The sequence below is a fragment of the Rattus norvegicus genome, chromosome 6 (assembly GCF_021556685.1).
Source record: "Rattus norvegicus strain SHRSP/BbbUtx chromosome 6, alternate assembly SHRSP_T2T, whole genome shotgun sequence".
Taxonomy (NCBI): domain Eukaryota; kingdom Metazoa; phylum Chordata; class Mammalia; order Rodentia; family Muridae; genus Rattus; species Rattus norvegicus.
In genome coordinates this window covers 32,910,804-32,932,021 of record NC_141539.1, presented here as the reverse complement: position 1 = coordinate 32,932,021, position 21,218 = coordinate 32,910,804, and the positions used below count along the sequence as shown (strand labels likewise).

The window sequence follows — 21,218 nt, the reverse complement described above, 5'->3', positions numbered from 1 at the left end:
CAGTTAAGGACACTGGCAGGTCTTCCAGAGGACCTGGGTTCAATTCCCAGCACTCACAGGGCGGCTCACAACTGTCTGTAACTCTAGTACCAGGGAATCTAACACCCTCATACAGATATACATGCAGGTAAAACATCAATACATATAAAACTAAACAAATCTTTGAAAAAAATATTATCAGTGTGGTATTATAGTGTAGCAAAAATATTGTGCATATTTACCACTGGTGAAGCTTCTCGGACTTCCAGGAAGTACATTTTAATAGTCATTCAAAATGAATAACACATAGGAGATATGTGTAATTTCCAAATCAACTTCTAATTTAAATAGACTGTAATTAATCTGTTAATCAATGAGTAATTATGCCTCAATTGCTATCTCTAGTAGTTCAACATAACCATTTGTGATATAGATCTTATTTAATTAGATATCTTTCAGGAAGGAAAGATTTAGCATATTAATTCTTTTTTTAAACTACATTTGTTTCCTTGAGGGGGGGCACAGCATAGCACATGCATAGATATCAGATGACAATTTGCAGGAGGACTCTCCTTCCATCATGTGGACACCACGGATTAAACCCAGGTTTTTCGTTTTGGAGGCAAGTACCTTTACCAGGTGAGCCAAGGTTGGGACAGGGTATTGCTTTGAGCCATAGCTGGCTGGACCTCACTATGTACACCAGGCTGGCCTCAAACTCAAGAGATTTGCGTGCCTCTGCCTTCCAAGTGCTGGGATTAAAGGTGTGCGCCACCCCATATTATTTCTTATATGTTTACCATTACACACTATATCCAGAGACATGGAGAGGAGCCTAGCTGTCTCTACACTCAGTGGTTCTCAACCTTCCTAATGCAGCTCCTTGTGTTGTGGTGACCACCAACAATAAAATTATTTTCATTGCTATGTCATAACTTTAATTTTGCTACTGTTATGAATTACAATGTCAATATCCGATATGCAAGATATCTGATATGTGACTCCTAAGAAAAGGCCATTTGGGGTTGGGGATTTGACTCAGTGGTAGAGCGCTTGCCTAGCAAGCGCAAGGCCCTGGGTTCGGTCCCCAGCTCCAAAAAAAAAAGAAAAGGACATTTGGCTTCCAAAGGGGTCACAACCCACATGCTAAGAAAGATTGCTCTAACTCTGGAAAGGGGTCAAGTTGTGAAATGAAACAATTAACCAATTAAGTCTGCAACAGCAGTTCCTGTGTGTATGTGGTTTATCTTTGAGACAAGAATCTCACTTGGTCGGCCATGCTGGCCTTAGACTATTACAACTGATTTAACTCTAGCCTTCTCAGTGCTGGGATTACATGAGCAGGCCAACATATCTAACATGACTTATACTGAGAAAGTAGTGCAGACCATCAAATACACAGAGACATACCATTTTACTTTAGAAACCTTTGCATGGTGATTATCTTCTTTATTAAAATTAAGAGGAAGTTTATTATTACTGTGTAGAAATGGAAATATCAAAAATTTCATCACTGAGAGAGGGTCTCACTATGCAGCCCTGGCTGGCCTTGAACTCGTTGAGATATGCCTGACTAGGTTTCCCCAGCGCTGGGATTAAAAGTGTGTGCCACCATATCTACTGAAATACCAACTTTCCTATTTAAAAACACGTGGTCCAGCATGGTGGCTCTTACCTGCAATCCCACCATTCAGGGGGCAGAGGCAGGAGAAACAGTTCCAGGCCAGATAGGGCTGTATAGTGAGTTCCAAGCCAGCCAAAATACCTTATATTCCACCCCCAAAACAACAACTACACATGTGCACACGCAATTTGAGAAAGTATAAATGCCACTTCTGCGAGCTCCTGCTCAGTGCAGTGCTGTGATGTCATGAGGTGATGTCATCTCTGACCTGCTCACATGGTCGATACCGACATTTGTTTTTGAAAACAGACGCAAATACCCTGTGTGATTCTACTGGATTGAAAAGATACAGTGGGCAGCCCTTTGATATCAGCTTTGAGGACTGCTAGATCTCTAACCTTCCAGGGTTCTAACATCTTGCCAAAAGTAAAGACAACCACATCAGGCAGCTACAGGCAAGGGAAAGTTTCTGCCCTCTGCACTGGGCAGATGTTGCTCCTTTCTCTATAGTCTGATAAAGCACAGGGTGGCCCTATAGCAGAAAGCCCTAAGGCAGTCAAAGACCACTGACACCGGTAGGCAGCACGCTGTGAAAGCTGAGAAATGAACATACTCACCTTAATTAGAATCCAAGTCTCACTGCAAATCAGTAACCCAGTTGACCCCGGGCAAGGACTCTATCCCAGCAGGGACCTCAAAAGTACCCTCTCTGCCCCAGGACCTCCCCTTCTTCATGCCAACTACTAGTCAGGAAAGTAGCCTGCAGCCCTGTGCCTGTGGAGCCATTTACAGAGCTACTGGTGAAAGTGAGGGGTGGGAGGTCTGCTTGATGAAGTTTATGGGGTGCAAAGGTGTAAAGACAGGCCAACAGCATCTGTGCACACCTTTAATGTAAAGACTTCCTTGAAGTGTCAAGACAGCTCTTCAGAGGGCAGCTGCACTGAAGGGCCAAACCCTGAGAGTCGCTGAGCAGGCCTTGAGAGCACATGCGACAGAAGGACCACACAATAAAAATGTCTCTGACATAGTCATTAAAGAGCCTCTTATTTCAGGGTCAGTAGTTATTAAGTCCCCATTCTTGGTCTCCACCTTGGCTTGTTGAGTCTTACTTGAATAGTGGTGCCCAGACAACCTTGTACTATTACTAATGCTCATTTGATTTCCTACGATATTATTCTCCCATACACAGCTCGCCCAGACCATCACTCTGCCCCAGGCCATCAGTTCTCATAGTATGGCCTTGGCCTCCGAGATACCTCAATTTTCACTACATATTTGATATGATATGCTACTGTACTCAAATAAAGATGCTGAACTTTCTGACAGAATAAAATGAAAGTGAAACAAAATAATAAAAGGTATGTAAGAACTTATAATAAAAATAGAGCAAGCTGAGATGGATTCCAGACTAAGAACCTAAGTACCCAACAGAGTCCTCCACTGTTTGTTTAAATAACAAAACGACAGATGGATAGCTTCTCTGACTGTTAAAATAAATGCTGACATGAAAAGTAACCCCCAAAATGGATTTGCATGGCCAAGGAGACAGTTCAGTGTGCAATGTTCAACTAATGACTTGAGTTTGATCTCAGTAGCCCACACGGAAAAGCTGGATCCAGTGATGCAGTCTCTAACACAGCGGTTACAGTGGGAAGCGGAAACAGAACTACTCAGCTAGGCCTTGCACACAGTGCACCAGCTAATGAGAAAGCTCGCCTCCACAAGGGGAAGGTGAGAACACGCGTGTAAAAAGACCAACCCAAGCACCCCTGGAACTGTGTAGTTTCAAAACAGAAGTGCATCAGAAAGGAAGTAGGGGGCACGGAAAACTACAGTGTAGGGGGCTGGGTCCCAGTTCCAGTTTGGGAACTAAGAAGATGATGGGACAGTGACTCTCTGTGTGGAACAGCTGGTTGCCTCTGGGATCTGCCCCTAACTCCATTCAGTAATACAGACCACCCCTGCTTCATTGAAAGCTTCAGACACATGACATATTCTATAAAAACCCTAACAACTCTTTTCCTAACTGCGAAATTTAAATGAGAAGTTTCTGTTGCATTCTCTCTTAGTATCCAGATGTTTCTTTTTCAATACTTACTAGTATATGCAGTTACATATAACTAGTGTCTTGTTTTGTTTATTGACTGTTTTCACTCCAGAGTTTGTAAACCTTGTTATACTTGTTTGTGTGGCTTTAGTGTGTGTCCACTAGCATACACCGTGGCACGTGGATAGGGGGAGGTGTAACTTGTTGGAGTCGGTTCTCACCTACCGACACTGTGGGCCCCAGGGATTGAATTTGGGTCACCAGCCTCGGAGGCTGGAACCTTTACACACTGAGTCATCTGGCTGGCTTGTGAGGACAGCACCCACAGGGCTCACCTCGGTATCTATCTCATTCACACTGCATACTTAAAACCATGACTATAACATGGCAGATGCTCTAGAAATATCCACGCAGCCGGGCAGGGAGAAGCACACCTGCAATTCTGAAAGTCAGAAGGTGGAAGCAGAAGGACGAACCAGAAGCTCAAGTCGTCCTTGGCTACAGAGAGGTTTAAAGGCCCAGCTCATGTTACAAGAGCCCCTGCCTCAAACTTCAGCAGCAGCAGCAGCAACAGCAGCAGCAGCAACAACAATAACAACAACATCTATGAAATAATGAGTCTCTTTTACATCTGATATTTTTGTGATTCTAGTTATCATTCTGACTTCAAACAACATCTCAGCTAAAACTCTGAAATGCCAAGAAGTGAAAGGCTCACCTGAACTGAATTTTAATGAGAGAAGTGTCTAGACAGGGGACTAGAAGGGTATCAGGCAGGCCACTTTGAGGGCAAAAATTCCAGAGTGGGAGAAGTCACGATGATTGAATAAAACTTTCTGAGAACACCTGAACCCCTGGAACCAGCAGCACCGTGAGTGTATGCCAATCATAGCAGGCCAACTACGCTTGCTAAACCATTCTTGTGGCTGGGTGCAGCGCTACACATCCATGTTGTGGGACTTTTCCATGAGAAATACACAGAAAACGCTTACTCACCCTAGTCAGGTGACCAAAGAAAGGATTCTGCACATGTCCAGGTGAATATGAAGTTATGGGGAAAATGAACTTATGCAAAAGCATGGGTGACTCTTAGGAAACTGCATTCCTAAAGCCTGACCCCAGCAGACTCCAGCACTCCCCAAAACTGCTATGCAGCTGGGGTCGGAATATATGAAATGAGATGGGGTGAGCAGCTGGAATCTCAGGTGAGGGTCTGGTGTCACCAGTCTTCTCCTAGGAAGGTAGCAGGTTTCATCTTTCGGGAGGTCTCAAGAAGTAAGCACATCTACTCTAATTTCAAGATGATAAAGGCATGTCACACCCGGAAGACAGAGCTCCACAGCTGTAATTCCAGAACGCAGGAGGCCGTTGCAGGAGGATCGTGGGTTTGAGATCAGCCTGGGATACACAGTGTGAACCTATCTTAAAAGCAAAGACTTACAAACCCACACAGCTGCACATACAACTGGATAAGGAAAAGAAATAAGACGTGTGGAGTATGAAGAAGTAAAGCCATTTAAGATGAACATGATCTCACATGTAGAAAACCCTCAAGAACTCACACAAAAGGACTACAGAGCTGAGTTCAGCGCAGCTGCAGGACGCAAGATCAATGAACAAAACATTGATTGTATTTCTAAATATTAACAGTGAACAATCTGAAAATAAAATTTAGAAAAACGAGTTCATTTATAATAGCAACAAAATGATAAAAATCCCATGATAAACCGAAGTGTAATACTTGCATTCTTAAACCTATAAAACACGCTGTGGGAATTAAAGAGAGTCTAAATAAATGGAAAGATGCCTCTTGTTCATGAGTTAGAAAACTCCAAAGCTGTAAGGTGGAAGCCACCCTCAAGTGACCTGTGCATGAAATGTGCCCCTTATCAATGCCAGAGCAGCCCTTTTCTGCAGAGCTTGGAGAATGGATCCCAACAGAAAGGAGAAACCAGGAAAAGCTAACCTTACATCAAAGTGTCAAAGCTGGATGACCCATCAGGAAGGCATGATTTCAGATTAAATTTACTTCAGGAAGGCCATTTTGATATCTGTTCTAACGTTCTCTTGATTCTTAGTACCATAAAACACGACAAATGTTCAGAGCTCCCTCCACCCCTGCCAGAGGTCAGAGTTCAGGCACACACATTCGTGTTGTTACCTACAGGACCCAGATTAGAGTTCGTCTAAGAGCAGTGCTACACTCAAGGTCTTCACTGTCTCTGTTTGTCTTCTCTCATTGGGGAAAATACACAGACACACTTACAGGAAGCCAAAGGGCACTGCAGTGTGCAGAGAGGGGAAGTTCACGGTGCGTTTTTCCTTTCAAGACAGTAAATTTGTGCCCATATCTTTTCCTGTGGATTTGCTTCACTGCCCACCTCAGCTAGAAATCTGACCTGAGGCTTTCAGTCAAGTTACTCTTCTCACTGGCCTGGTATTCATGAGAAGCCAGTGAACCTCAGGGATCTGATTGGCCCTATCTCCCCAGGGCTAGGATTATAAGCACATGCTACAAAGTCTGGCTATTTTAGGTGGGTTCTTGGAACCAAACTCAAGTCTTTGCACTTGTTGCGTACCAAGTGATTTACTGATGGATCCATCTCCCCAACCCCAAAACTGTGTGTGTTCCTACATAGGTGGACACGTGTGTGAGGGTGCATGTGTGTGTACTCACAGGGTAGCCAAAGGCTGACTTGAAGTCTCATTCTTCAGAGGCTACTGCCTTGATTTTGGAGAAGAGTCTCTCACAGACTCAGAACTTATCAGTTAAGCCAGCCTGGCTGCCCAGCAAGCCCCGGGAATCTGCCTGGCTTTGACTCATCAGCACTGCAATCACAAGTGTGAACTGCTATGCCAGCATCTCTACAGGAATCCTGAAGATGAAACTTTTATCTTCAAACTTGCTGGGCTGCCTACTTTTCTCTCTTCACTCCATGCCAAGTACAAGTCTTTAAAAAGTTTATTATTTATTTGTGTGTGTGTGTGTGTGTGTGTGTGTGTGTATGTGTGTGTGTGTGTATAAATGCATATAGATACCCACAGAAGCCTGAAGAGGTCATGGAATTTTCCTAATATATACATATAAATGTGTGTGTATATATGTATATATATGTAAATGTATTTATGTATGACAGGCTGGAGAGAAGTCTCAGTGGTTAAGGCATTCACTGGGCAGGCTCGGTGACTCAATTTTGCATCCCCAGAACCCACGTAAAGAAGCTGGAAGCAGCAGCACAAATATCTGTGATACCAGGGTAGGCCTACCATGGGTTGAGAGGTGGAGACAGGAGAATATCTGGAAGCTCAGAAGCCAGTGAGCCTGGCATACGTAGTGCTGAACTACACAGAATCCCTGGTTGTTAAACATGGTGAAGGCAAGGACTAACACCCGGGGTTGTCCTGACCTCCACATGTAGGTTGTGCACTCACATACATAATGGTTGTCTGCACACACATGCAGGGGCGCGCGCGCACACACACACACACACACACACACACACACACACACACACACACACACGCGCACATACAAATTAAGAGAACTTTACCTTGTTAATAAAAAAGGAAAAGCTTATCAACACTCATCTATGTCTCCGTTCTCTCCTTCCTTGCTTCCATGTCAGTCACAAACGTTGAAGATCCGTCCTGACTCGGTTTTATCCGGTCCTCACATCCCTGATATCTGTGCCTTTGTTGTCATTTCAGGTTCTCTGCGTCAGCAGATAATTATCCAGAAGGTGTCATCTTTGATTCTGCACAGACTGGATAAAAGCTGCCCTTCTGCATCTAACGTCCCCAACAGACACTTTTTTTTTCTTTTTTTCGGAGCTGGGGACTGAACCCAGGGCCTTGCGCTTGCTAGGCAAGCGCTCTACCACTCAGCTAAACCCCCAGCCCCCCCAACAGACACTTTACAGTCGCCTCCTGCACAACCCCATGTCAGCTGACACACTCCTACAGCCATCCAATGTGGTCTTAAGTGTAAACACTGAATTTACTCATTTCTGCACCCGAAAAGCAGGCTTGATATCATGGTAATGTAGAGCTCCTCCTTAACAAGGTGAAAATATCTTTAAACTCACAAAACTATTAAGAAAAATTGTTGTAGCCAGGTGTAGTGGTGCAAATCTTTAATCACAGAACTTGGGAGGCAGGGGATCTTTGGGATCTGGTCTACACAGTGAGTTCTAGGACAACCAGAGAAGAAAGCTCATTTCTATTAATAAATCCTTATCATACGGAGTATTACCTTTGACCAAGTTTGGGTGTGAAGAGAGCACCCCAAAATACAAAGTCTCAGATATTTGGAAATTAAAAATTGCCTTCATGTTACATCTTAGGAAAAAACTACAAAAAAATTTATTAGCCATATAAGAAAGTAATAAACTGGTAACCGTTTTTGATCTCTGTGTTCTAAATATCTGTACTAATTATCATCTCTAAGTTGCTACTTCCCTAATTTGTATTTCCAAATTTCAAACACTCTCACCAAACCCTGAGCCTATGAGGCAAGAAGAGGGCACCACATTTCCCCGGAACTGCTGAGTCAACTCCTTTGATTTTGAAGATAGGGTCTTGCTACATAGCCAAGGATGGTCTTGACTACCCAGTAATCCTCTTGCCCTGCCTCTTTAAAGCTGAAGTTACACTTACATTCTTGAGAGGAACTCTACAGTATGCCCAGCCTTTCTTTGGAAACAACCACTGGACTTTGTTGAGATTTGACATTGTTTTGGCTCTAAGTTTATTTTGTGCTTCTAGAAGGCTAATTTTCTTTTTTTCTTTTCTTTTTTTTTTTTTTTTTTTGGTTTTTTTTTTTTTTTGGAGCTGGGAACCGAACCCAGGGCCTTGTGCTTCCTAGGCAAGTGCTCTACCACTGAGCTAAATCCCCAAGCCCAGAAGGCTAATTTTCAACTGACTTTCTTTAACCTGGATACCAGAATTTCATCTTTGTCTTCACCTCTTAGCATTCTATATTTAATATTCCAGATTTATCTTTCAGTAATTTTCTTCCTGTCCGGATTAGATGTTTAATCTGATATTTATTTTTTTCTCCTTGAGGTTTCTGGTTCTTCTTCAGTTCATAGAAGTCTGATTTGCTCTTTTCTCTTTACATTTTCTGCTACTTTCTATGTTGTTTATGTTTTTAAAAAAAATCATTATAACATTTCCATTTTTAACTACTCCTGCTGTTATAAAATGAAGGTAATATGTATGTATACACATTTTCTATTTGACAACCAAGACTCTCTGAGGGAGTCCACCATATTTTTCTTTTACTTCTTATTCACGCCAGTTTGCGATATTTTCTGGTTAGCGGGGAGCTGGGGTTCCGTGGAACTCTACTGAGAGGATTGTTTGAGGCTAAGGTTTTTAAGGTTTTCTTTCTAGAAGACTCGGGTTTCTGACAAACTAAACAATACCCAAAAAAGAACAGTTCTTTTAATATATTTTAAATTTCTAATTAAAAAATGTTCCCGGCTGAAGAGATGGTTAAGCTGGTACAGCACTTGCTGTGCAAATTTGACAACTTTAGTTTTATTCCCAGAAATCATGCAACTGTGAAGGGACACAAGCAACTGTGCAGATATCCCCTGCCTGCACTGACAACATCATATAAAGATTTAAAAAACAAAAACTTGAATTATTCGTCCGTACAGGTATATATTGTATGTTGAACATGCCTCCCCCCACACCCCATTTTCCTCCCCATATTTCTCTCTCCTAAAAAGAATCAAGGACTAGACAAGGGTGCCCACTCTCTCCCTACCTATTTAATATATTACTCGAAGTCCTAGACAGAGCAATCAGACAACAAAGGGAGGTCAAAGGGATACGAATTGGAAAGGAAGAAGTCAAAATATCACCATTTGCAGATGCTATGATAGTAAACTTAAGTGACCCCAAAAATTCCACCGGAGAACTCCTAAACCTGATAAGCAACTTCAGCAAAGTGGCTGGATATGAAATTAACTCAAACAATTAGTAGTCTTCCTCTACTCAGAGGATAAATAGATTGAGAAAGAAATTAGGAAAATGACGCCCTTCACAATAGTCACAAGTAATATAAAATACCTTGGTGTGACTCTGACCAAGCTAGTGAAAGATCTGTATGATAAGAACTTCAAGTCTCTGAAGAAAGCAATTGAAGAAGAGCTAGAAGATGGAAAGATCTCCCATGCTCATTGATTGGCAGGATCAATATAGTAAAAATGGCCATTTTGCCAAAAGCAATCTACAGATTCAATGCAATCCCCATCAAAATTCCAACTCAATTCTTCATAGAGTTAGAAAGAGCAATTTCCAAATTCATTTGGCATAACAAAAAACACAGGATAGCAAAAACTATTCTTAACAACTCTTCTGGGGGAAATCATCATTTCTGACCTCAATCTATATTACAGAGCAATCGTGATAAAAACTGCATAGTATTAGTACAGAGATAGATAGATCAATGGAGTAGAACTGAAGACCAAGAAATGAACCCACACACCTATGGTTGTTTTCTGTGAGCGTGAGTTTATGAGGTGTGTGTGCGTGCATGCGTGCTTGCGTGTGTGTGTGTGTGTGTGTGTGTGTGTGTGTGTGTGTGTGTGTGTATGAGTATGTTCACTACAGCATGAACTAAGCTAGCTGGCCTACAATCTTCCAGCCATGACTCCAGGACTCCATCCGTCTCTTGGTCAGGGTGTGATGGGAGTTCAGACGGACACCTCTGGTACTGTCTGTAAGTTTTTATTTGGGTTCTGAGAACCCAATCCTGGTTTTCAGGTTTGCCAGCAGTGCTTTACCCACCGAGCTATCTCCCAAGTCCTTAAGTATACACACAAGCATACATGTTAAATGTATACTCACACATACATACGGACATGCACTCATGCATGCACAGGTACACACACATACAAGTGCTTCAGCACGACTGCAGCTGCTGACACCCACTGGGGGACTTAGATGCTTCCCTAGTGGGTGAGAGGAACCACTGCAGACTGGTGGTTGCCTTGGGGCTGGTGGTAGTTTGATCGAGAACGGCTCCGTAGGCTCGTATGTTTGAATGCTTGGGTCCCAGCTGGTGGGACTGTTTGGGAAGGAGTAAGAGATGTGACCTTCCTGGAAGAGATGTGCCACTTGGGGTGGGCTTTGAAACCTCATAGCCCAGCTAGCCTCTGCCTCTCTCTGCTGTGCGCTTGTATATGAGGTGTGAGCTCTCAGCGACTGCTCCAGCCTTATGTCTTCTTTGTCTGTCTTCTGCCATGATGGCATGGACTCTAATCCGCATGAATTGTAAACCCTAGTAAGCTATTTCTTCCATAAGTTTCCTTGCTTATGGTATCTCTTTGGAGCAATAGAAAAGTAACTAAGGGGGTTGGGGATTTAGCTCAGTGGTAGAGCGCTTGCCTAGGAAGTGCAAGGCCCTGGGTTCGGTCCCCAGCTCCGAAAAATAGAAAAATAGAACCAAAAAAGAAAAAAAAAAAGAAAAGTAACTAAGACAGGGCTGGAGCTGTGGGATCCAATCTATAAGAAAGATAGAAACTTCTTTGGATGATGGAAATGAATAAAACCAGATGGTAATGATGGTTTAAAAATACCACAAATTTAGTAAAAGTAATGTACCGTGCCACAATGAACAATTTTATGGTATGCAAATATTATTGATTTATGATATATATATTTCAACTTTGTTAAGATAATAACTTTTATATGTTTTTAAAATACCTTTTTTATTTTTTGTGTATGGATGCTTGCCTGCATGTGTCCGTGCACCATGGGTGCCAAAAGAAGGCTTTGGATCCCCTGAGAGAGACAGTCATGAGACTCCATGCGTGTGCTGGGAATAAACTCAGGTTCCCTGGAAGAGCAACCAGTTCTCTTAACTACTTGGCCGGCAATCTCCCTAGTCTAATTTTATGTGTTTTAAAATATAATTTTAAAAGAAGGAGAAAGAGGAGGAGGATGAGGAAGAGGAGGAAGAGGAAGAAGAAGAGGAGAAGTGGAGAGAACTAGGGAAATGACTTAGCTGGTAAAGTGCTTGCTCTGCAAACATGAGGAACTTTGTGCAGATTCCCAGCCCTCATGTAAAAGCTGAGCATGACACACAGCACTTCTGTAACCCTAGTGCTGGGGATGGACAGAAAGACAGGCAGACCCCGGAGTTCACTGGTCAAACAGTCTAGCTGGACCAATGAGCTCCAAGTTCAATTACAACCTGGTCTCAAACAGAAGCGGGGGGAGGGTGGGAGGGAGACAGACAGACAGGGGACACAGCTGTGTTGCTGAGTGCTTGCCCAGGATAGAGGATGCACTAGGTGTGATTCTCAGCACTGCATACACTAGGCAGAGTGGTCCGTGCCTACAATCCCAGTACTCAACAGGTAAAGACTGTATGATCAGAGGCTCAGGAAGATCATGGGGCTAGGGAGATGGCTGGTTATGAAAAGTACTCGCCATGTAAGCCTGAGGGCTAGAGTTAAGTCCCCCAGAACTCACATAAAAACCAGGCAGGTATGTGATGGTTCTCCTGTAATCCCGGTGTTTGGAAGGTGAAGGCAGTGCATCCTGGGATAAGCTGGCAAGCTCAGCAACCAGAATCGGAAAGTTCCTTCTGTTTGTTTGTTTTTTTTTCCCCAGAGCTGAGAACTGAACCCAGGGCCTTGCGCTTGCTAGGCAAGCGCTCTACCACTGAGCTAAATCCCCAACCCGCAGAATGGGAAAGTTCCTGGTTCAGCAAGAGACCTTGCCTCAGAAACAGAGGGGAGAACAGCTGAGGAAGACGCCCAACAGCAGCCTGACTCCCGCATGTCTGCCTGCCTCATTACAGCCTACCTGGCCAGAATGGTTTCAGTCACTGAGCAATCCTCCCGGCTTAGGCTCCACAGTGCTTGGATTACAGGCATGGGCTACTACTGTCCATGCCTTGTTACTAAAACTTATCTTTATTTTATAAGTAATATAATAAAATTCTATTTTATCGAAATTTAATTAATCTAAACTACGGCTTATCATTAAGGGCTTGCGAGATGGCTCAGTCAGCACAACAGCTGCTGAATCCATGTAAACAGCCGTGGGTGGAGGGGCACAAATGTCTGGGAGGCAGAGACAGGAGGATCCCCAAACCTTGCTGGTTAAATTAGCATGCTCCAGGGTCAGTGAGCAACCTTGTCTCAAAAGATAAGTGGAAGGCCTGTGAGAAGCTCCAGTGGGTGAAGACACTGGTGCCAAGCTCGATGAGCTGTTTGATAACCAGTACCCACACAGTAGGGAGAACCGGCTCTCATGAGTCTTCCTCTGACCCCCAAAGACCCTCTGTGGCTAGCACGTATGCACACGCACACTCCCCCTACGCACAAAATAAATAAATGTAATAAGAAAGAATAGTAGAGAGTAATTAAAAACACATACCTGGCCCTGACCTCTCGCCTTCATGTGCATGTTCATGGGTACATATATTACATCCTCCCAATTATCTTTAATGATTTAAAATCAGGTCAGTCCTAGACAGTGGGCCCTCGGCTGGCTTCTGACTGAGGGCTGCGGTGTGGCAGCTCTGCTACAAACTCAGTGACTCCAGCAGAAGGACACGGCCCTTTGCTTCCTGTCAGAATGTGCAAGTTATACAGACACGGAGCAGCGGCAGTTAGTTTTGCTTTCTGTCAGAAATAAATAGCCACAGACTGAAGTGAAACTGTAAGTAACCTCTAATTAAAGAAATCAGGTTTAAGGATACTGTGGTTAGATAATTAGACCCTTAGCAAGAACAAATTGCCTGAACTGCAACAGTAGGTTTATCAACGACATCGAGAGCTGCAAGCCGTATGGAACTGTTTTGACCGAAAGACAGATGATTTTTTTTCAGAGACTTAGAAAAAAAGACGCTAGAGTGCTGATAGATAAATTAATTAGCTTTGTTTTGAATACAGCCCCGAGATTCTCAAAACCTTGTTTACTTGATAGTCTCAACCTCCCCTAAAAGGACATAAGGAATTGTGGCTGCCATCTAGTGGAGGCTTTTGGAAGGCACAGGGACAAGGAGAATGGAGACATTAAGTCTGAAAGAGTCCACACGGAATGACCCATTGCTCCAGCCGCATATGTAGCAGGGGATGCCATTGTCTGATATCAATGGGAGGAGAAGCCCTTTGGTCTTGTGAAGGGTCTGTTCTCCAGTGTAGGGGAGTGCCAGGGTGACTAGGTGTGAGTGAGAGCATCCTCATAGGAACAAGGGGATGGGGGGAGGGGGAATGGGAGGGGGGAGGGGATAACATTTGAAATGTAAATGTATAAAATATCCAATAAAAATAAAATTTAAAAAAAAGGCTAAGGAGAAAACAAAAACATAAAAGGATATATACTGTGTCATTCATTCATTTATCCTCCAATACACTTAAGTGCTCCCACACTCTTGACACACTTTGAATTCAGCAGAGAGTAAGCAGCCTTTTGGGGCACATATTTTTGTGAGATAATACAACTTCTTTGAAGAAAGGACTTGAAGGTTCTAAGTGACTTATGGAATCCTAACTGCTTAGAAGCTGTTTCATATACACCGTCCTTAAAGAATACGCTGAGGTAACTGGGTGACTGATTACCACCAACTTCAATCAAGTCACAAAGATCCCCCTGGGTTCTGAAACTTGCCCTTGGTTCATGATATGCTTTAATTGTCCACTGTCTCGGCCCCCAAGGGTGCTCAGCACTACAGGAAGCAGGAGATGGAAAGAAGACTGGGAAGATGTGGGATCTGGACGCAAGCCCCAACACCCTGGCTTTTGTTCCTGCCTTTCGGCCTCACCGAGACTGTACTTGGCTTCTCAATGGGCTGGTGAGAGATGTGCCATAAGGGTTTCTGTGAAGGTTAAATAACAAAACACTAGACCACTGGCAGTCCCCAGTATCAGCCTCTGACCTTCAAGTCTGTGGACCTGAACAAATCCCCTTTCTATGCAAACAATGAAACAGTCAAGTATACCTTATTTCATCATTAGCTTAAATTTCTACCCAAAATTCCTACCAAAGCTTTTAAATTTTGCTTGTTTATTTTTGAGACAGAGTCATACGTCGCCTTGGCTGGCTAAGGCTACATGAAAGTGCTGATCCGCCAGTCTTTTTACTTCCTAAGTGCTGGGATTTCAGACGTGTGCCACTACACTTGGGTTGCAGTTTTCATTTTATTTCTTCTTATGCAACAGTGGTAAAACATAAGATTGTATATGCTTGTTGTGTATGCAGTGCGGGTATATCTGTGTGTGTGTGTGTGTGTGTGTGTGTGTGTGTGTGTGTGTGTGTGTGTGTGCGTTCCTGCATGGGGGTAGGGCAGAGGTTGACAGCAGCTGTCTTTCCTTGACAATTTTCTACTTTTTAATGTTTTGAGAGAATCCACACCACACACTTATTTTGTTTGTTCAGGTTTTTGTGCTTTGTTTTGTTTTTTAAAGACAAGAATTCTCTGTGTAACAGACCCTGGCTGTCCTGGAACTTGCTCAGTAGAGCCAGGCTGGCCTCCAACTCACAAAAATCCACCTGCCTCTGCCTCCTGAGTGCTGGGACAAAAGGTGTGCGCCACCACCAATGACTACTACTATGACTACCATTTCTTCTTCCTCTTCCTCCTCCTCTCTTTCCCTCTCATCTTCTTCTTTAAAGACAGGGTTGGTCCTCACTAGGTAACCCTGACTGACTTGGGACTCACTGTGTACATCAGGCTGAGCTTGAACTCTCAGGATTTTTCTGCTTCTACCTCTCCACTGAGCCTTACGTACACCTCTTAAAAGACAAACTCTATAACCAAATTGCCCCGGAACTTACAGCAGTCCTCTTGCCTCAACCTTCTAAGTGCTAGGATTACAGGCGTGAGCTACCATACCAACCTTGGACAATTTTTTGTTTTGTTTATTTTTATTTTATTTTGTTGGGGGGGGCAGGTGGCACAGCACGAGGCACAGAGTGAAGGTTAGAAGACACTTGGAAGGAGAACTTCTACCACGTGGGTTCTGAATACCAAACTTAGCTTATCAAGGTTGGCATCAAATGCCCCACCAATGATCCAGCTCCACCTCTTCAGTCTCTTTGTTTGTTTTTGTGGGAATTAATTTATCGTGTATGAATACATATATATATGTATATATATATATATATATATATATATATATATATATATAGAGAGAGAGAGAGAGAGAGAGAGAGAGAGGGAGGGAGGGAGGGAGGGAAGGAAAGGGAGAAGGAGAGGGAGAGGGAACAGAAGATAACTTTACGTTCAGTTCTCCCCTTCCACTATGTTGGTTCTGAGAACCAAATTCAAGTCATCAGGGGCTTGGTGGCAAGCATATTTCCGGCCTGAGAGAGCACTGGTCCTCACCCTTGGAGTTTTAATTTTATTTCTTGCTCTGTAAATTGGTAAGTTTAGGGTTTGGTTTTGCTTTGTCTTGTTTTAACAGAGTCTCACTCTATGGCTCAGGCTGGTCTGGAATTCACAGCAACCATTCAGTCAGACTCAAAGTGCTGTGGTTGAAGGCGTGATTCACCATATCCAACTAAATGTATTTATTTGAGCACATGTGCATATGTTTGCATGTGTTTGCGTGTGTGTGTGTGTGTGTGTGTGTGTGTGTGTGTGTGTGTGTAGCCCCAACAGTGACGTCAGCTATCTTCTCTGGTCACTGTCCTCGTTACTTGTTGAGACATGGCCTCTTGCTGAACTGAGAACTCACCAATCCCAGCTGGTCTAGGTAGCTACCTTGCCTTGGGCATCCTGGATGCTGGGATTATAGGCAGCTGCTACGCCTGCCTGGCTTTTATGTGGGACCTGGGGATCTGGACTCTGGTCACTGAATCATCTTCCCAGCCTTAAACTTAAGGTGTCTACTGTCTTTATAGCATCGACCTCCATGATCACAACAGCGCATAACACTACGGCTGGCTTCTCGCCTGGTGCACGTGTCTGGCTGGCCTCTCCTCTTCCAGTCCAGTCCTGCTTCTTATCTCAGCAGGGCAGACAGTGGGGCTTTTGTTTTTTATCTTTAAATTTTTTAACAGAAAGCTTGATAAGGCTTCCTATCTACAAATCTACAATTCAGGATAATGCCCATCAACGTGCAGCAGCCCATGCCTCTCTGGCAGCCCACCCTGGAGCATCAGGGCTCTGGTCCTAATGCCATTTTTGCCAGGACACCCCACCCTCCACAGTAGTCCTAGTCATCTTTGGCTTCACTGTAAATGTCATTTTTCATGAGTGCGTTTCCTAGCTTGGCACCGAGATGAGGACAGACCATAAGGTAAAGACATCTTGTTACAGAATTAGTTTGCACATTAGGACAAATGTGAAACATTATTTTCCAACGGTTCAAAGTAAATAGGATGGTTACTCTGAATACAATGGAACAACTGTGAAACTGATCAGAAACTGCAGAACTGGTTCATCAAGAGATTCTCAGGAGACTTAAAGAAATCTCTAAGCCCCTTGGTATTTAGTTCAAAGAATGCCAAAGGCGCATGGCTGAAGAATACTTAACACAAGGATGCTATTCTTTCAAGTACCATTTCAGACATCTTTAAAAGGCATTTATGTAGCTGGTGAGATGGCCTGCCCTGGAAGCAAATGGCCAAAGGAAAGAAGTGACTCCCAAAAGTTATCCTCTGATCTCCACATGGCCTAAGAACAGCGTGTGCTCACACACACACACACACACCCTCTACATACAATAAGTGAGTAAATAAATAAATAGGGCACTGATCTGACACCAGGAAGATGGTACAAAATAAAAATTCAATTATGAAGTGACACATCGAATTAGGCCAAGGGTACTTTCCTTTGGCTCCCTGAAGGGGAGGCACTAAACGTCTGCCTGCTGCCTGCCTCCTGCACATGCTTTATGTGTTCATACGGTTCACACAGTTTTGAGGTTTGGATAAACAGTCATGATATACTCGTCCTTCTGCAAGAGTTCTACTATAATCAGAGATTCTAGGCAAAAGCCGGAGTTCTGGCAGCCCCCAACAGACTAGGCATGACTGCCTGTCAGAATAAATCAATATAAGGGACAAATGGTGGTGAAAATGGAGAAGAGAGATGAATTCAAACGGCCATATTAGGGAGAGAACAGAGTTCAGTGTCCATGGCTGGAGAAATAGCTCAGAGGGTGAGAGCACTTGGTGCTCTTGCAGAGGACCAGGGTTTGACCAGTACCGGCATGGTGGCTCACGAGTCTCTGTAACTCTAGTTTCAGGGGCACTCAAGAGGGTGACGAGAACCTTGGTCTTTGAACCCAAGAAAGAAGTTGAGATAATGATAAACAAAACGGGAAAAGGACAGGAAATGCCGACTTTAGTCACTGCCTGACAGAGATGACTCAGGGAATGTTTGAGAAGGACAGAAGGAAACCCTGAAAGCTTTCCTGCTGTAATGATGAGGACCTCTGGAAGTTTCCACTCATAAACATGAAGGGCATCAGCGAGAATGCAGCTGATGAGCTACCACAAACAGAGATGAGGCTGGCGGGGACGGAGGGACCGACATTATGAAAAAGACAGACCGACCTCACACAGTGCTCAGCGTTTCCAATCGACTGCACACACTCGTGACTGGACTTAGCGTCTGCGAAATCTGACTTCCAAGAACACAAATCCACTTCAGCCACGACTGTCGATCTCTGTTAGCCTTTTTGAAGTTTTCTTTGATATTACCGTTCTTTGTAAAACCTTCTACTAATTAATTCTAGGAAGCTAAACAAGAGAGCATTAGAATGAACAGAAGAGGTCATTTGTCGTTTTGTTTTGTGTTGTGCTTTCAAGACAGCGCTTATCTGTGTAGCTGGAACTCACTCGCTCGAAGAGCCACCCGCCTCTGCCTCCTGGGTGCCAGGATCAAAGCTGTGAGCCACTGCTGGCCCAGACAGAAGAGGCCTTAAAGTCTACCTGTGAAATATTCTTATATCATATTTGTCCTCAGAAGTGCAGACACAAAATGACCTGTTTATTTACAAATGGGGGTGGGGAGTAGGGAAGGAAATGAGAGAGAGGCGTGTGTGCAGGTCATATATGTGGAGGGCAAAGGGCCTGTAAGACCTGGTTCTCTGCTTCCACCATGCTGCAGTCAGGAATCAATCTCAGGCTGTCATGTTTAGCGGCAAGTACCTTCACCTGTGAGCTACTTTGGTTGTTCTTCAATAGCTCCTGCTTTTAGTTGACATCTGAGTAATTCTTTTAAAATTGTTACTGAAATTATTATTTTGGTGTATGTTTGTGTATGTGTGTTTATGTTCATGGAGAGGCCAAAGGTCAATGCTGGGTATTGTCTTTTGTTGAGGCAGAGTCTCTCAATAGGACCTGGAGCTTGCCAATTAGGCTAGTCGGGCTGGTTAGCCTGTCTTGATGGCTCTAGCACAGGATTTCATGTGTGTGGTGCCACATTCAATGATTGACATGGTTTCTGGAACTCAGACTCAGGTCCATGCTTGCAGAATAACACATCACCAACTGAGCCATCCTTCCAGCTCCATTTTTCTCTTACAAAACACATCAGGGACAAAGGAAATGGCCCCATTGGTAAATTACTCACCATGGACACATGAGAACCTGAGTTTGGACCCCCAGTACTCATGTAAAAACCTTGGTGTGGCAGCCTACATTTTAATTCTAGTGGTGATGGAGACAGGGGGAGATAGGGGGATCACTGAAGCTCATTGGCTAGTTAGTCTAGCTAAATGGATGCACTGCAGGGTGGGAGACCTCGTTTTAAAACTTAATAATAATGTGGAAATTGACTGAGAAAGACATTCAACACGGACCTCCACTTTCCATATTCGTATGTGCGTGTGTCCCCACCCATACACACACACATGCACACTGATAAGACACACACAGAGACTGCTTTAAAATAAGCACACACTCTGAAATTTGGCTATATAGTAATGCTGTTTTGTCTAAAAGCCTTTCTTACTTATTAAAAAAGAGAGAGAGAAAAAAATAAACGAATAAAATTTAAATCCAGATTCACTCATAAACACGGCCAAACCCTAACAAAATATTACCAGGCAAAATCTAACTGTGCTTTGGATAACCAAGTTAGGTTTGTTCCAGGAAGGAAAGAGTGTGTTAAAAATAGGCTGGGAATGTGGAGCCCTTGCCTCGCATGTGGGAGGCTCTGGATTTAATCCCTAGCATCGTAAACACACAGATAACCCCAATATAATTCACTACACCAATTAATGAGGAAAAAGAAAATCATACAATCATCTCAAAATATAAAAATCAGATAAAACTCTGCATCTGTTCATTACCAAAATAAAGCACTCTTTGAAAATAGAAATAAAAAGGAAGTTGATTAACTCGATTAAATCTATAAAACCAAACTCATCTCTACTACATGACAGCTATAAGTACTCTCTTTGAGATTACTAGAATACAAGAGTGCCTGTTACATGCCTTCTACTCAGTACTGTACGAGGGATTCTAGTCATCATAGTAAAACCCTTTGCTCCCCCAAAAGCACAATTAATTCTGAAAAGCTGAAAGGTAGAAAGAAACAAAGTCACCATTATTTGTATATTATAAAATTATTTATAGAAAACTCTAAAAAATTGAATACAAATCATTAGAAGCAATGAGCATGTGAAGAAAGGCAAGTACACTACAGTGCAAAAGCCAACAATATTTCCATACACTACAACCAACAGCTAAGAAACATAGTTCAAAAAAGAGCTCACTGGCATGATAAGCCATTTCCAAAATTCACAGGAATTATACACTTAAAGCAGGAGGATGTTATGGAATACTAAATATGTCTTGAGAATTTTGTAGGAAGGAAGTCAGCATTTGTAACTGCAATGAAGTCCGTCGATTCCACAGGAATCAATCTGGTCAAGTGTACACTCCAATCCCTGCGCTCAGAGGCTAAGGCTAGCCTGGGCCAAGAGAGAGCTTAAGGTCAAGCTGGACTATATAGTGAGATGCTGTCTCATCAAACAAGATAAGACACGAAACAAAGAAACTAATCTAACAAATGTAACACCCTTTCCAGCTCCAAACTATAAACTTTATTTAAAGACATAAAAAGGCATTTTAAGAGAATGTGAAGAGACTATGTTTGTGAAGTGGAAAATTTAAGATTATAAAAATGTCAGTTCTCTCTAATTTGATCTTTGAGTTCAAGAAATCAGTAAAAAAAAAAAAAAAAGCCCAAAATTTTCATGAATCCAATGAGTTGATTCCAGAATTTGTAAGAGACAGGAAAGAATAAGAAAGAGAAGACACTCCTGAAAAATATCACTAAATCTCTATGGTAACTGAGAGAGGCGATTTTGGCAAAGGATAGCCAATTTGGCCGCAGAACATAATAAAGATCCCAGAAATCAGCCTGTGTACATTTGGAAGCAATGTTTCCCGATTTATGCAGTATCAGAGGTTGAACCCAGAGCACTGAACTCTGGGAATATTAATTCTGACAACGATAGCACAAATAATAGGGCCATAGGGAAATGATGTATTAACCCCCCTAAAGGAATTTGGAAACAAGTTATTGTTCAAATGTAGACTGGTGTGTGTGTGTGTGAGTGAGTGTGTGTGTGTGTGTGTGTG

General features: G+C 43.1%; 1 protein-coding gene and 1 long non-coding RNA gene across 26 annotated transcripts in view; one reads left to right on the top strand and one right to left on the bottom strand.

Annotated features, from left to right (window-relative positions):
• Dtnb (dystrobrevin, beta) overlaps window positions 1-21,218 on the bottom strand; it is a 197,064-nt gene that overhangs the window by 71,503 nt on the left and 104,343 nt on the right. The gene's annotated exons all lie outside the window — the stretch shown is intronic.
• LOC148005124 (uncharacterized) lies at window positions 13,197-19,586 on the top strand. Its single transcript, XR_015622880.1, has 3 exons — window positions 13,197-13,334; window positions 14,333-14,469; window positions 17,864-19,586. It is a non-coding gene; the product is annotated as an uncharacterized LOC148005124 (long non-coding RNA).